The sequence below is a fragment of the Nilaparvata lugens genome, chromosome 13 (genome assembly GCF_014356525.2).
Source record: "Nilaparvata lugens isolate BPH chromosome 13, ASM1435652v1, whole genome shotgun sequence".
In the NCBI taxonomy this organism is placed as follows: domain Eukaryota; kingdom Metazoa; phylum Arthropoda; class Insecta; order Hemiptera; family Delphacidae; genus Nilaparvata; species Nilaparvata lugens.
The window spans coordinates 17,888,870-17,902,223 of record NC_052516.1 but is presented as its reverse complement, the minus strand read 5'-3'; positions in this window follow the sequence as shown (position 1 = coordinate 17,902,223).

The window sequence follows — 13,354 nt, the reverse complement described above, 5'->3', positions numbered from 1 at the left end:
TTAGAACTGTTTTTTTAATTAGCACACCTTCTTGAAAATGGGCTTCCCCTAAAGGCTTGTCATTTCACATAGATTCAAAGTTGTTTCAAAGCTATAGTTCAAAGTCGAATATACAAATGTCCATTTTCATTTTACTAAGACTAAGATATGTGGCAGACTCACTTCATATGAGAAAAGTCCTTACGATGCGTTAATTCGAGAATACTTGTCTCTCATGAAAAACTACAACAAATCTTAGTTATCAGGATGAAACACGTCACCATTCTTTGTTGGAGATATTATTCGGGGTGTCAATTCTGTCTGATTCCATCAGCCCTGCATGAATATTTTGGGTTTCTGAGTATTTGATATATTTATGATGTAGAGCTTATGTATTTATGTCTTATTGTCCATCTCAATATCCAAAAATTTAATTTGAGTAGTTCATACCTTAACTAATCTTAAATTAATAAGCAGTTAACCGGTTATTCATTTATTATTTAATTTCACTTTTAGACGCTTGTACCATGACTTTTCTATATCTTATTCCCTACCAATTTGGAATCACTCACCCCATCCTAAACCAGTTTCTGGATTAATGATTAATGGGAATCTTTCTCACTGTATCATGTTAGTGAGCGAGATATTGTTCCAAGGACGTTGGAGACTTAAGAAAATTCAGTCAACTATTCCCTAAAAAAAGTCCACTACATAATGTCATTCAAATGAATCAAGTCATTTTTCACTGTGACTCCACCTTAGAATACGATGAGATCAGTTTATTTTCACATGGATTATCATGAAACTGTATAAACGTTGTACAAACTCAAAACCAGTTCACCTGAAAAAATAGTATGCAATTGCAAATACCTTGGAAGTTTCCTCATGTCTTCTCAGGGAAAACTCGAGAGAGATGTAATTATTTCAATCTGAACCTCAATCTCGATCTATCACTCCAAGATATACCTATTCAACCGTTATACAGCTGTGCTTCTAGAATTAAGTTTGTTTTTTTCGGCTCTTTTTCAAAATTATTTTTTTAATATTTGAATCTTCTCTATTCAAGTGATAATAATGTGAAATATCTGTTCTATTTTTTGTTTTGAAGCATCTAAATTTGAAAATTTACTTTGTGAATATATTAGTGGTCTGAAAATTTTGCGAAGTGAAGAGCTACAAGACTTAACCTTTTTCGGACTATGTGTAACCATATCTAAATTGGGGAGAGGAATAGCACAAGGTTACCTTATTCTTCCTCTCCCTATCATTTATATGATGTATACTTATTATATCAATCAATAAAGAATAAAGAATAAAGATACACTGATCAAATGATAGAATTTTCGGCTATATGGACTACAGTATAATGATGAAAAAAAAATGGTTTCACATTAATTTTTTCTAGAATGTAAACAGAATTGAAAAAAAATATTGATATCTTCAGTTCGAATCGATTAAGAAAGAGAGAAAGATGGGAAAAAATAATACGATTGAGAAGAAGGAGGAGGAGCAGGATGAGGAGGAGGAGGAGGAGGAGGAGGAGGAGGAGGAGGAAAATGAGGAGGAGGTGGTGGTGGAGGAGGAGGAGGAGAAGGAGGAGGAGAAGGAGGAAGTGAAGAAGAAGAAGAAGAAGAAGAAGAAGAAGAAGAAGAAGAAGAAGAAGAAGAAGAAGAAGAAGAAGAAAAAGGAGAATAAGAAGAAGAACAACAAGGAGATCAAGAAGAACAAGAAAAAGAAGCAAGAAGACAGTATTGAGAGAACAACCATATTGAGGTCAAAATTAAGAACACAGACTAAAGGGGAAAAAAGAACAAATTAGAAGAAGCAGGTGAACAGTGAGAAAAAGACATTATTTGATAAGATTTAGAAGAGGTGGAAGAAGGAAAGAACAAGAAGAATAAGAAGGAGATTAAGGCCACCCCGGTTCTAACCTGCTGAGTTTAATTAAAATGTTATTGCCGAGAAGTTGAAACCTGCTTTCTGAGGGAGCTATCTCTGGTGAAACGTGGCCTCTTGTACGCCTCAATGGAATTATTGTGGCTTGTAGCTGACTGATTAAACCCAGGAGTGGGACTATGATATTTGTTACATATTTCCTACAATATTCGTTACAAATTTTCTGAAGAGTATAGTATGAGACTACTATATCTCTTAATTATTTTCTGAAGATCGCAGTATGAAGCTAGAAATCCCCTATATCCCCTAAAAAACATCCCCTAAAAACAGGGTTTTTCGCGATTTTCTCAAAAATGGCTCCAACGATTCTGATCTAATGCATACCTGAAATAGTCATTGATAAGCTCTATCTCATAAGTCCTATATCTGTAAAAATTTCAGGAACTCCGCCCCATCAATGCAACGTGTGATTTTAGATTCCCAATTATCAGGCTTCAGATACAATTAAAACAAAAAAAGTGGGAAAGATTGATCATAAAAATCTCTACAATTGATGTTCAGTAGCATTTTCACCTAAAATTGAAAATAAGCTCGAAATTCGAGAAAATAAGATTATTCAATTGCAAACTGTTGGCAACTGTTGATTCTATTGAATCATTCACTATGAAGTGATAGCAGACTTCGTGTGTCTGCAGCGATTTTATCCTGTCACCAGCTGGCTCAGATCTTAGAAAAGTAGACTTGAGATGCGCGTGTACACTAGCGTCAGTTGATCAATTTTCATAACGGCAAGGAAAGTTGTGTGAGTGTACCACACCAGATTTTTCTGATAAGTATAGTATGAGACTATAAATATAAAGAAAATAATTGAAAATCTCAGTACCCTTTTTTAAAAATATTTTATCACGACATGTTTCGGTCAATTATGCCATTTTCAAGTGATATGAATTAAATAAATAAATACTAATGGAATACTCTTATTTTGATCATATGTTAGTGTATTCATATGTTTTTATGAACTAGGACTGTAAATTTTGGGTTTAAATTCGCATGATTCTATCAAAAATGGGGTTATTGGTGTCTAATTGGATCAAGTTTATTATTTTATCTCTGTTTAATTTTGCTGCTTTATAAATATGAAATTCTTCTTTGACATTCAGTTTTTGACTTTTATTACCATAATTAAGTATTTTCATATTGGAATTTATATCTGTAAAATTATGGCCTGAATCTATCAAGTGTTCAGCAAATGCCGACTTTTGTGTATAATTTTTAGATTTTAGTGCTTGGATATGTTCTCGAAACCTGATATGGAAATTTCTACCCGTTTGCCCGAAAATCATGTTTGATGATTTTAGCATTTATAGAAAACCCACAAATACAGATTGTATTATTCCTAGAGATTCAAATCATCCTTGGCAACAAAAAATTTCAACTTTCAATGCAATGATATATAGGCTAATAAATATTCCCATGTCAAAATATAATTATAGAAAAGAGAAGAAAATAATAGAATATATGGCAATAACAAATGGATATAATACCAAAACTATTGATAGAATGATTCACAAACAAAAAGGAAAATTAATACAGAATAGAACTCAAAATAATCAAGGAAGTGTAGGAAATAAAGAATATATTTGTGTTCCATATAACACAAAATTTAATAAAGCTATAAGAAAAACCTTTACAAGAAATAAATTCATTCTAGGTTATAGGACAACAAATAATGCATTCGAACTGATAAAAAAGAAATCAAATTTAAATGTACAGCAAGATAAGTTTAAAAAATCTGGTATCTATGAACTTAGATGTAGTGATTGCAACAAATTCTATATCGGGCAAACGGGTAGAAATTTCCATATCAGGTTTCGAGAACATATCCAAGCACTAAAATCTAAAAATTATACACAAAAGTCGGCATTTGCTGAACACTTGATAGATTCAGGCCATAATTTTACAGATATAAATTCCAATATGAAAATACTTAATTATGGTAATAAAAGTCAAAAACTGAATGTCAAAGAAGAATTTCATATTTATAAAGCAGCAAATTTAAACAGAGATGAAATAATAAACTTGATCCAATTAGACACCAATAACCCCATTTTTGATAGAATCATGCGAATTTAAACCCAAAATTTACAGTCCTAGTTCATAAAAACATATGAATACACTAACATATGATCAAAATAAGAGTATTCCATTAGTATTTATTTATTTAATTCATATCACTTGAAAATGGCATAATTGACCGAAACATGTCGTGATAAAATATTTTTAAAAAAGGGTACTGAGATTTTCAATTATTTTCTTTATATTTATATTACAAGTAGCCCCTATACAGGAAAGAGATAAATAGTATGAGACTACTATATTTCTTAATTATTTTCTGAAGATCGCAGTATGAAGCTAGTAAGCCGCTATATGATCAGAATTCTTCTTAAAATGTCCATTATTTTTCACACATAGGCCTAAGCGGTGCAAATATTTTAATTATTAAGGGGATACATCCAGATTTGATTTTAATAGAATACGTTGGGCCAGTTTCCGAGCTTGGAATTTAGCTAAGTTCTAGGCTTTAACGAGGCTTTCCGAAACGGGGCGTGGTCACAGTTTTTATAATAATCTTTATTTTCTCATTTCTATAATTGTAAACGTTTTTCCTTGACGAAATGAAACATTCCTAAATAATTCAAAAAATCTGTAACTTTACACTATTTTCTCTTTATTTTATTCTGTGTTCAATTTTCTAGTTTCTCGAAATTTAATTCAAACGTTGACTGCGACTACGTCCCGTTTCGGATGGCAATTTTCTGACTTCAGCTGTTTAAAGTCTAGAACTTGGCTAAATCCCGAGCTCGGAAACCAGCCCTTAGATGGAGCCATTGGGAGTCGTGAATAAAATTCTGACTTCGAAAGAATTCTGACAATCTCTGTCTATAGGGTTACTAAATATTTTCTAAAATAATGTACCAGTACCTTTTAATTTGTCTTTTTTATTGGAGCGGAACTATTGCCTTTCTATTTTGACCCAAATTATTCCAAAATTATGACCTTATGTGTGAAGACATGTCGTATTAATGAGAAAGATACTAGTTGATTTGGTGAAGACAATTCACAGTGAATCAAAGTTGTTAACAATAGATGGAAATCATGTCGTTAAGATTGTTCTAGCTATTGTATTATATCTCAGATATTTCAATCCTTTTCTCAATTCTTAGTTTTTAATATTGAGTTTATCATTCATGTTAAACTTCTCAAGTTCAAATTACTTCAATGATCAACCATGACATAATCAACTTTAGCAGACCTCACGGGGTGCAATAGATTTTCAATTAATGCTGGACTCAAAAATCAATTGATTTCATTTGTATGATTTTAAATCAAGTTATAAATATTTTTTCAATTCGTTTAGTAATGATGATTATGTTATTTTTTCCGTAAGTTGACCTTGAATGCTGGTTATTATGGTCAACTTAGTTCCTTTTTTTCTTCTTCTTCTTCTTCTTTCTTCATTCAAGGTTTAGGCTCTTGCCTGTTCCACAACAGTATAATTGTATATCTATCTATTACAATACGGTAATCAAAAATTATTTAATTCAATTTAATAATCAAGGTGGTCTAAATTATCCTTTTTTTTCAATTGTGATTTGTTATGTTTTTGTGAATAGGTATCAATAAATTTCATTTCATTTCATTTTTCATTACAACTGAATATTATACTGTATTCCTAAGTGAGGTGAACGATATAATGGCAGTATTTGATCAACATTGGTGTTGCTATCTTTGTCTACCATAGCTTTCTTGCTTTCATGGAAGGCAGTTATATGGCAGAAAATCAGCAACGCTGTTCTCCTATCTTTCTCCACTGTTATTATAACGAGGGCCACACTATAATGCTAGAGTTTTTTTTTGTCAAATATTGATTTTTTTTAAATACTCGTTAAACTCTTCAATAATCAACCATGTTTCTGTCAACTGGCATCACTACATTATTCTAATGCTAGACCTCGCATGCAGTAATGCACACGTCAACACTAACTCCTGTTGCGTTGGTACTACACCTACATCCATTAATTTCCCCAGGCGCTGGCTTGAATAACACGCGAGGGACGCCACTTTTATAACTTATCTTCCTGATAAAGTTTTAATTTCAGCCAACTCACTATCACATTTCAGATCCCCAGAAAAAATAATGTTCATGGAGAATAAAACGTCATATTAAAATGTTATTCATCCATTGTCAATCATTGGAAAGTTCAGCATTATACTGCAAAGTCAATAGAGAGATTATTACCTACTTACCTACTCATAGGTAGGGAAGGTATTGCTTACAAAAGAATTTCAAGAATTTCAGTTTCAGGTTTTCTGTACGATTCAAGGTACCCTGAGCCCAAAGACATGATTTTTCAAAAATAGAATTCAAATTCACTCATAAAACTAACAACATAAGTTACAATTTATTATTTTTTTAGTACGGCACACACATTTGTTGAACTATAAATATATACATTATAATCTCAATCTAGTTAATGAGATAGAATTGAAAAGACATGACCCGAAATAATAAATGTATTGAGATACAGCTATTATCCGTTCCACCATTTTTTTAGACTGGCCACCAACGGTAGGACATGCATTATTCATAAAAATGTACCATATTTATAAATTTGGAACTATAGTGAGGTCTACGATATAATGACAGTATTTGATCAAATTTGGTTTTGCTATCCTTGTCTATCATTCGACAAAGCCGGTGGTACTATCCTTTTCTAGGTCCACAACGATGCCAATTATGTTTTTGACAGTGTAGAAATATGATTAATATTAATGCAGAGAATCGGCATCACCATTCTCCTATCTTCATCCACTGCCATTATAACGTGCACCTCACTATAGTACATTTTTTTCAGGTTAGGCTATTGAATCACCGATTTCTTTTCGCTTATTTTCTTCGCCACACTATTTGAGATCTAATTATTTTCCCATCTTTATAATTTGTAATTTTCCACGAAAACAGGGAGATATATTGAAGCGATACGATTGGTAGATAAGCGACCTTTGAACGTGGACGTCTGTTATTTGCCGATATGATCATATCAACGTCTGTTAATATCTAATTCTATCTACTTTCAATTCAGTTCAAAAACTCAATTGAATAATCATCCTTCATTGAAAAACTATCATTATTCCACAGTCGGAGACTCTTGAAACTAATTACAGTCATTGTAAACGTAATGCTGAACTAAATTACATGCGGTTTGAACCAAAACAAACTTTCGCACCCCTGTATGTGAAGTTTCTATTTGTGGTTCGAAAATGGGGATGAGAGAAGATACAGGATTTGAAAGAGAGGTTGAATGCCTGCGAGAGAGAGATAGAAGAGAGAGAGAGAGAGAGAGCGTGTGTGTGTGTGTGATTGGTTGTGTATGGGAGAGAGAGTAAGAGAGAAATTGTGTGAGAGGAGTGTGTGAAAACGTTTAAGCTTTCTAGGTGATACGGGCTTCAGATTTGCTACTAAGAGCTTGTTACTCCTCATGCACTTAGCTATACATGTATAATATATACTTGTGAATGTGGAGGGAGATATACATGTAAGAGAGATCACTATGTATACGTATGTGCTAGACCGCAATGGTGCACATTGGTTAACGCTAAATGGACTAACAAATGAACAAAAAGCGACACAAAATCTCAAATAAATTGGCAATATACTGTGTAGAGTATGTGGGCTTTTGAGACTCGAGAGCTTCATATATTATGTGCCTTGTACCTGCCATACGTTAAATAAAGAACTATATATATATAGTGAGATTCACTTAGAACTAACTATCACGAAGTCTATTATAAGTCTATGCAACAGACTTGATTAATGCCAATAAATAATTATAAAAATAATGACGTGATATATTCACATCATTTCAAACACCTTTTTATAAAACATAATGAGAAATAATGAATAATTTTGAAACTATGATCATTTTTGAAATTTCTGTACCTTTACATTTCATACTCTTTTAGTGTGGCCCGTGAGATGAATTTAGGTCAGTAATGAGGCCAACTACTTCCAAAAGGTTGCGCACCCCTGGTCTATGGGTTGAAATGAAATGAAATGAAAAAAATTGAAATGAAAAAATTCTTTATTAGGCGGAGTTAGGACTTTTAAGTCCTCTCTACCACTCAACCTCAATAACAAATGCAATTGAATATAAAAAAATACAGTGTAACTTAATATATAAATAAAAATACATTACTTAATATAGCTACAAAATAGAAACATAGTTGGAACAAAACAGTCAATCTGCATTTAGACTGAAAAATCAATTATATAATTCAAGAAACAATTATAGTAAAAAAAGGAATTATTAATATAATCATTCACACAACATTCACACAGCCCACCAGACCAGTTCCAAGCGCCAACCACACGCTACCCCCGCAGACCCGCCAACAAAATCCGCTTGACCTCCACCCCAAAGCGAGCACGCCCATCAATGGCCCGGACAGAAGCAGGAAGACAGTGACAGTAAATGATCTCTCAAAAGTCGTCGTTCTATGAATGGGAAAAGCTAGCAGCAAGTTTCCATGCCTTGTTGCACGTTCACCGATCTCAGACAGGAATCTGAAGCTCTCAGACAGATAAGATGAAGATTTGGTTTTGATTATTGAGTGAAGCAGAGTCAATATGTGCAAAGTACGAAGATCATTCAATTTTAGGAGAGATAGCTGTACATAAAATGGTGTAACATGATCAAATCGTCTAGCATTGAAAATAAATCGAATACAATAGTTCTGTGTACGCTGCAGTCGGTTAGAGAGCTCAACAGTCATGTCGTTCATGACAGTGTCGCAGTAGCTGAAGTGAGGCAGCACAAGAGTCTTGACCAGCATGATCTTGATGTTGAGTGGAAGGAACAGGGCAAATCGTTTCAAGCTATGGATGCAAGCAAACACCCTCTTACAAACAATCTCAACCTGATTGAGCCATGAGAGTGTTTTAGAGATAACAAGACCAAGGTTTTTAACACTCTCAGAATACTCCAACTCAATGCCATTCAACCTCAACCTTGGAACATTCTGAGCTCTGAATCGGTTATGAGTCACAATGATACTCTGTGTCTTACCTTCATTCAATCTCAATGCATGATTATATGCCCAGCCACTAATAGCATCAATATCAGAGTTCATCTGCTCGACACATGCATCAGACTCACCTGCAGAAAAATGTTTATAGATCTGAAGATCATCAGCATACAGATGAAATTTGCAGTGTTTTATGTATTTTGCGATGTCATTGATGTAGAGAGAGAACAGAAGAGGCCCAAGAACAGAGCCTTGGGGGACTCCTCGGGTTACATTTCTCCATGAAGAGACCTCATTATTGGCCCTGACACACTGTTGGCGATTCGACAAGTAAGACTCGATCCATTTTACACAACCCTCTCCAAAACCAAGATTTCTTAATTTCAGAAGGAGGAGTGGATGATGAACACAGTCGAACGCCTTTGAAAAATCGAATAGTGTCAGAATAGTACCCTGACTACTATCCATAGCTGACCTGATATCCTCAGTAACTTTGAGCAGAGCAGTGGTCGTACTGTGACGTGTGCGGAACCCAGACTGAAAGGTAGACAGAAGATGGAAACGTTCTGGAAAAACAGAAAACTGCTGATGAACAAGTTTCTCGAGACATTTAGACAGAGCTGGTAGAATACTGATAGGCCTCAGATCTGATAATGATTTAACTGGAGAGCATTTAGGCAGAGGTGAGACTAAGGCTGATTTCCAAATTGAGGGGAAAAAGGACGATTCCAAAGATTTATTGAAAATTATTGTAAGAATAGGCAAGGTGAAGGGAAGAGTATCTTTGATGAATTTGATAGGTATGCAATCAACTCCAACTGCATTGCTTGTCATTCCCATGATAATCCTCATTACATCAGCTTCTGTCACAGGAGAAAAGAAGAGCTGCTGAGCAGGAGCTACATGAGGCGCCGCTCTTTGCCTGTTCAAGTGGTCATGAGCACCGGACAGGTCAACAGTATTATCAGTAAAGTTATCATTGATATCATCCAAATTGAGAGGTATATTATGATGAACATGTGATTTTCCAATACCCAAGTTTTTCAATTTCGACCATACCGTTCTAGTAGGCTGCTTGCCAGAAAGAGAGTGGTAATAGAACCTGACCTTGGCATTTCTAATCTCCTGCTGGGTTTTGTTTCGAAGCCGCTTATACTCCGCCCAATCCACCACAGATTTTGAGCGTTTGACTCTACGGAGAACAGTGTCTCTCATCTTCTGTAATCTACGGATTTCCTGGCTGAACCAGGGTGCAGGCTTTTTATTTACTCTTTTCGTAACCATAGGAGCATGCCTGTCATACAAGAGAAGTAGAAAACTGTTCAACCTGTCGACCATCTCTTCGACATTATCTGTGAGAATGACTTCATGCCAAGGAATAGAGGCAGCATCAAACATAAAAGCACTCATATCCAGGCACCTATAGTTTCTATATGTGATGAACTCCTGCTTTGGTTTCGGCGGGTGCAGTCTGTAGGCATAGAGCACAAGGTCATGTTTGGAGAGCCCAGGAGCCGGGAGTTGACCGTGTTTCGCAACTAGATTCACATCAGTGACAGCAACCACATCTATGGGTTCAATGTGTCATCAGATTTAATAAGTTCGTTGCCAATCTACGATAACATGAAGGTGTCGTAGAATATATTATTAAAGTATGAGTTTTTCATGCTGGGTTTAAACAAAAAGCTGATCTATCATTGTTTTTTATTTTGTCTCAATCGATAACACTAATCAGGTCTACATCGATTTTCATCATGTCTGTAGATAGTAGCTGTCTGAGTTGGATGAATTTGAAAATTAATTTTCTGATTTGAGTCGTTTGATGTGAATATTTTATATTGTTTGTGCGCACTATTGAAGGACAATCACAATTCATACTATCCAATTTGCAATGATGTAGTTTGATTGTCTGCTTAGAAGGCTTCTTGGAATCTATCAGTGAGAAAATGTGCGGAAAAATTTAAAAACCTGAAATAGGATGTTAACACCTGGATCAAATGCAATTACTTCTTCTATGTATGAGATGTTTTCACAAGGTTTTCTTCTGACTTTTGTGGTTGCTTATTCTGCAATCTTTTGTAAATCATCTAGTACTTCAAATCTTTTTTTACCACCTGATTCTGTCGTTTTTTCCATCCTTCTCCTTATATTTCTTCCCACATCCCATCCTTCCACATCTACCGTCCATTCACTTTGGAGAGTCAAGTGTAAGAATGGACCGACTGCGCCCTAACTTTACCTCCAAGGTCAAAAATAAAGGCAGTCATTCTATTCTCTTCTACTTTTGCTGAAATCTACTTCACCTTCTCAAGGATTGAAGGTTTTCCTACTACATGGATAACCATGGTTGGAAAAACCTTTCAACCCCCCCCCTTTTTTTGCACCACTTTCTTTTCATTTTCTTTTAATGTGTATTGTTGTTGTTGTTTTAATGTATTTTTTTGTTAATCTGTATAAAACTTGTATGTGTGTGTGAAAATAGAATGAATTGAATAAAGAATGAGCATGAAAATTCAATTTTTTGAGGAATGAATCCTCCCCAATTAATCGAAACTCCAAATCTGAGATCAAGTTGATCAAATTTTACTGCTAGAGTGAAGCTTTTCTCCTTGCCACTTGGACTTGATCAGGCCAATCACATCTAAACTTTACTTTCTCGAAGGCTGTCCCCAAAACTGAGTCCAGTCACACAGAAGACTCACAAACTTCAACTTTTATAGCTAAAAAACATGCTACGGTTCACTGGGGACTTCAAGGGGCGCCAATGAGAATTGGTAATCGATTTGGGGTTTTCACCCTTCCCTCTCTTAATCTTTCCTCTTTCTCTCACTTTCTATCTCTTTTCCACTCACAATCTCTTAATCACTTTCTTCTTTTCTTGCTATAAATATACACATACAACAATTTTCTTCTTCGCTGTCATCTTGTTATTGTTTTTTTTCTCCTTCTTTTTATTTTCATTTATTTCGTTTTCCTTCTATTTTTCTATCGTCCTCTTCTTTCTCTTATTTTTTATTCTTCTTTTTCTTCTCGCTCTCCCGCTTCTCTACTGTCTCCTCCTTTTCTACCTTATCTACCTTATTCCTTCTCTTATCTTCCTTGTCATCCTCCTCCTCCTACTATTACTACTCTTTTTCTCCTTCTCCTTCTTCTTCCTCATTTTCTTCTCCTTCTTCTACTTATTCTCTCTTCTTCTCTTGTTTTTCCTACTTCTCTACTGTCTCCTCCTTCTCCCACTTATCTACCTCCTTCCCCTTTTCATAATCCTTCTCCTCCTCCTCCTACTACTACTATTACTACTACTACTATTACTACTACTTCTATTACTACTCTTTTTCTTCTTCTCATTCTTCTTCTTCTTCTTCTTCTTCTTCTTCTTCTTCTTCTTCTTCTTCTTCTTCTTCTTCTTCTCTTCTTCTTCTTCTCTTCTTCTTCTTCTTCTTCTTCTTCTTCTTCTTCTTCTTCTTCTTCTTCTTCTTCTTCTTCTTCTTCTTCTTCTTCTTCTTCTCTTCTTCTTCTTCTTCTTCTACATCTTCTTTTCTGCTCCTACTACTCCTTTCTTTCTATCTTCTAGTACCGTACATCATCTTCTCCAACTTTTTTCCTTCTTCTGCCACTATATCTTTTTATTATTCATTCCTTTTTTCTTACTCCTGATCAACCTTTTCCCCTGCTTTTTTCTCCGCTGAGGTCATTGATCCCGATCTAGAAGCACCCAACGTATAGTGTAGTAGCCTACTTCGAGACCAGTGCAGTATAGAAATCCCAGAGGTTTTCGGTTCACGAGGATCAATTTACACACTTTTTAGGCAACCACTCACCACCCGTCGCACCATCGATTGGTCAATCACTCTCTACATCAATCGTGGTGGTCGGTTTCATACTGTCAATCACCCTTTTTCCACTTTCTCTCACTCTCTCTGTCGTGAGAGAGTTCAGTTTGTGAGGGATTGCTGCCCCAATTTCTGAAATCTCTCCCGGATTATAAAATTCTGAAAAAATGAGATCACTCGGAATTCTCTATCTCCAATGAGTACTTAGTTATTATTTTTCAAAAATGATTGAAATTTGAAGAAAAAATCAATTTTGATAAATCTTAGTTTTTGATCAACAATATCTTCCGATTGTTACAATTTAGATGTATATTTCAAAATCCCTCTAGGCGTATTTTTGTGCTATACAATCTGAGATCAGGTAGAGTGCTCTATATCATATAGATTTTACCTGACAACAATGCTCCTTGTATTGTGAAAAACACCTAATTTTCAGCTTCAACCATCATCACCATCTACTTTGTCCTCACATTGATATTTCGCACAATGACATAAGTTCATGGGTAAGAATCACCCGTTAGATGCACTTCATTTCAGTATTTCCTAGTACTGTAGAGGCA